The sequence below is a fragment of the Rattus norvegicus genome, chromosome 18, assembly GCF_036323735.1.
Source record: "Rattus norvegicus strain BN/NHsdMcwi chromosome 18, GRCr8, whole genome shotgun sequence".
Taxonomy (NCBI): Eukaryota; Metazoa; Chordata; class Mammalia; order Rodentia; family Muridae; genus Rattus; species Rattus norvegicus.
Window position 1 is genome coordinate 77,889,235 of NC_086036.1, and position 4,354 is coordinate 77,893,588.

Sequence of the window (4,354 nt, forward strand, 5' to 3'; positions counted from 1 at the left end):
CTAAAGGCCATTGTAAAAACCATAAGTAGAAGCATATATATATATATATATATTATACACATAAACATATACATCATATACACATACACATATACATCATATACACATACACATATACATCATATACACATAGACATATACATCATATACACATACACATATACATACATATACATATACATATACATATACATATACATATACATATACATCATATACATATACATATACATATACACATACACATACACATACACATACACATACACATACACATATACATATACATATACAATGAATGAAAGTAATTTAAATGAAGTCACCAAATAATAGGGAAGACAATGCCCCAAAGAGACGTTCTTTGCCTCCAAGTAAAACAACCAGTGCCAGGAATGGGTTACATCTAATTAATTATTGGCCAAAGGAGCCCTATGAAAGCCCCCGCCACCACTATCACAGCCTATTGTTATGGCTATTGGTTACTTTCTACAGCTAGTGGTAAACACAACACTTAGACATCTCACTGAACACAGAGGAATGTGACGAGAAGAGAAAGGAAGGTCATCGTCAACCCAGTTTCAAACCTTTAGCCTACAACAGGGGCCAGCCTGCACGAAGTACTGGTGGTGTAATAGAGGCATAGATTGTTAGCATTCTGTCTAAGCTCCACCCCCACGGTTACCAGGCAACAACCAGGTATGTCTGACACTGTAAAAGGGGCTGCTTGCCCCCTCCTCGCTCTCTTACTCTTGCTCCTGCTCTTGCTTTCTCTTGCTCTTCCCCTATTTGTCCCTTCTCTCCCCATTCCCCTTCCCCCTTCCCTCCATGTGCTCATGGCTGGCTTCTACTCCTCTCCTCTTCTACTCTTCTTCTCTCTCTCATCCCTCTCCCTTGTCTTCTCCTCTCATTAAACCTTTCTGTGTGGAACCGTGTTGGCCTGGTGTGGTTTGTCTGGATGCAAGCCAAGATTTCTACCCCAACATAAAAGATAAAAACATCCAACCCCTTCTGATTGGTTTTAAGACTTACAGCAAGAGATGTAGCCTATATCTGATACTCCTAAAATGGCCAAGAACTGGAGACTAGATAGACCATGGGACTAGGAAAACCCCGCCAAAAGAGCAAGCAACACAATGACTTCTCATGATATTCTGCTATATCCATTGGACAGTACCTCGCTCAACCATCGCCAGAGAAGCTTTCTGCAGTAGATGGGGACCCAGACCCACAACCAGACAGCGTCCAGAGGGTGAGAGACTTTGGAAGTCTCAGTCCTAAATAGGATGTCTTCATCAAACCCCTCCCTTCAGTTCTTAGGGAATCCATGCAGAAGAGGAGACAGAAAGAGTGTGAGAGCCGGATGCCTGAAAGGAACGTGTCTTCCAAACACAAGACTGGGATATGAACTCACAGAGACGGTGGCAGCTTTCTCAAGGCTTGCACAGGTTCGAGCCAGATTCCCAGCCCCAAGAGAAAGCCAAGTGAACACAGGCTCCCACCTCTAACCACGAAGCTATTTGCAACTGATACCTGCTAGCAGAGAAAAAACTTAGTTTTCTCCAATGGGGTGTCAGCAGGAGTATTAATTACACTTCAGGTAGGCCCAGTGCCTGGAAATAGATGGCCAACACAAAACCAACTCAGAAGTAATTTTGTAGACTTTTTAATCTCACTTTTGCTTTGTTTGGGCAACTTTTGTACTTGTATTTTTGGTTTTGTGTGTGTGTGTGTGTGTGTGTGTGTGTGTGTCTTCATTTTTGTATTGTTTTTTAAGAGGGAGAAATTAAATCCTAATGTTAAGTAGATAGGGGGTTGGGGAGGATCTGGGAGGAGTTAGGGAGAGGAAAATATATTGAACACATTTTTTTTCAGAAAGATATAAAAGACACTTGCATTTTGTGTGTGTCTTATTCTGTCCCTAAGAAAAAGTTTATTCTTCCTGTTTATAAAGAAAAGTTATTTTTAAAAAATGGTGGCAAGAGATGCCTTGCCAATGACTATTTAAAGAGTTTGAGTGAAGTAACAGCCCCACATTTGCCCACACAGGCTTCCGAAGGGGGGTAAATAAGTTCAAAGGGCCATCTGCCCCTGACCAGACCCCAGAGAATCCCAAGTTTCAGCCTGCAGAGTGGGTGGACAGGAGAGCGAACTCAAGCCCAATTCATTTCCACTGAAGAGAAGCGCCGCTTGCTCCTTGGAGATCTTCCTTACTGCAAGTCTCTGAGGTTGGTTTTCCCAGTTTGACTGGCCTTGAGCCCCAGAGCAAGATCCCAGCCCCACTTTTGTTCTTCATGGAAGCCCAGTCCAGAAGGCTCAGCTCTCAAGGGTAGTCATGTCTTGATCCTTCCATAGTCCTGGACCTTCCTCCTTATTCAGAATTCACGTTCAACCTTCCAAAATCAGTCCTGCTTCCTTGAAATTCTTGCAATAGACAGCCAAGTTTTGCTAACCATGGCAACCTCTCATCACCAGCCACAGCACCAGGGCATCCCCTCTGTCCCCTCATCTCCAGGTCACAGCGCTAGGACAACCCCTCTGTTCTCTCATCACAGCTCCCTCCCTTCCTTGCACACTTATGATGCCTGCTTTCCCCTGAGCATCTTGAGTTAGGGCTTCTGAATTCTAGTGCAGTCCCCAGGCCCCCTCTCACCTGAAAGTTGTTAGGCAAATCAAGCACTCACTAATAATAAACTATAAAGAAACATTTTAAGACCACTCTAAAAGGTAATTTTATCATTTCTTTAAAGAAAAACATAGAGAATCCTCATGTTAATAAGGAGGGTTTGTGTAACTTTACATGAAGAATTAAGTCTTGGAACAGTAAAATGGCTCAGAGGGTAAAGGAGCTGGTGGCCCAGCCTGACAACCCAAGTTCAATCCCCGGAAACTCATAGCAGACAAAGAGAACTGAATCCCAAAAGTCATCCGTTGGCCTGCATCTTTATGCGTGTGGCACACACACTCCCACCCCATGCACAAATTCACAAAATAATAAATGGATTCGTGCATTAAGTCTTGGATGAGTGTTTGGTTCTGTACAAAGCCAGGCATCTTCGACATCCTTCAGAGTCAACCACTAATTCAGGCTCACGGTCACCAATGCTCAGAAGGTTGCCTTGCACACACGTCTAGAACAGAATGGCAGAGGCGTGCTTACAACCATTTCAGCAATCGCTGAAAACGCTGATTCAGCTACTGTGCGTCTTATTTCCTCCGCCCTCCAGCAAATGACTAGTCTGTCAGGAACTGTGAGGGCGCAGAAAAGTTGAAAATGACCAAGTGTCATCTCCTCACTGCTCTGAGCTTTCCACTAGCAACCCTTGACTTGCTTGCTGACTGTCCTCCGCTATTAATAGAAACCACCTGCACTGTCTGTCTGTCTTTCTCCCTCCCTCCCTCCCTTCTTTCTTTCTTTCCTTTCATGTGCAGTGAACTGCCTTCCACGTAGAGGAACACAGGAGTGAAGAGGTAGCCAATCCAGTTGGAAAGCAGAAAGCAGCGCCACCCGGGTGGCTTTTGGGTTGAACCGGAATTTCCGGAAGCTTAGCCCTTTGTCCAGTCTGCTTGCTCTGTGCGCATGCGTCCCACAGACAGCTCTCCTCTTACCATTCTCTTTGCAGACAGAAATCCAGCCGTGCTTTTGTGCCATGATCTGACACCTAGATGCATATTCCTTGTGTGGTTTACCCTCCCGTGATGTCTAGTACTGACTTCCAGCTTGACAAGATCTAGAATCACTATGAAGACAAACCTCTGGTCGTACCAGTGAGGAGCTGCTTAGATTTGGAAGCGGGAAGACCCATTCTAAACCAGTGATGCCATTCCATGGGGTGGCGGACTGGGTTGCATCAGCAAGAGCAAGCGATCCAAGCATTAGCATTCAAGGCTCTCTGCTTCTTGACTATGGGTGTGTTGTGGCCAGTGCCCACATGCTCCTGCTGCTACAGTGTCCTCTCCATGCTGGCTTGGACTCTCTGTGTGAGCCAAAGTAAACCATCCTCTTTAAGCTGTTTTCTTGTTTTGTTTTGTTTTGTTTTGTTTTTGTGAGGGGTGGTTACAGAGACAAGGAAAGACACTAATATTGGTCCTCCTCCTCGTCCTCCTCGTCCTCCTCGTCCTCCTCGTCCTCCTCGTCCTCCTCCTCGTCCTCCTCCTCGTCCTCCTCCTCCTCCTCCTCCTCGTCCTCCTCCTCCTCCTCCTCCTCCCCCTCTTCCGTCTCCGTCTCCGTCTCCTTCTCCTTCTCCTTCTCCTTCTCCTTCTCCTTCTCCTTCTCCTTCTCCTTCTCCTTCTCCTCTTTCTCCTCCTTCTCCTTCTCCTTCTCCTTCTTTGTATATTTTTTATTTACATTTCAAAT

General features: G+C 45.3%; 1 long non-coding RNA gene across 4 annotated transcripts; it reads left to right on the top strand.

Annotated features, from left to right (window-relative positions):
• Positions 1-687: 687 nt before the first annotated feature.
• LOC102548977 (uncharacterized) lies at positions 688-4,010 on the top strand. 4 transcript variants are annotated; one of them, XR_010059914.1, is made up of 4 exons: positions 695-1,597; positions 2,047-2,225; positions 3,430-3,468; positions 3,621-4,010. It is a non-coding gene; the product is annotated as an uncharacterized LOC102548977 (long non-coding RNA). The 4 variants fall into 4 exon arrangements; XR_010059913.1 differs by having other exon boundaries at positions 688-1,597; positions 3,430-4,010; XR_005496280.2 differs by lacking the exon at positions 3,430-3,468 and having other exon boundaries at positions 709-1,597.
• Positions 4,011-4,354: the final 344 nt, after the last annotated feature.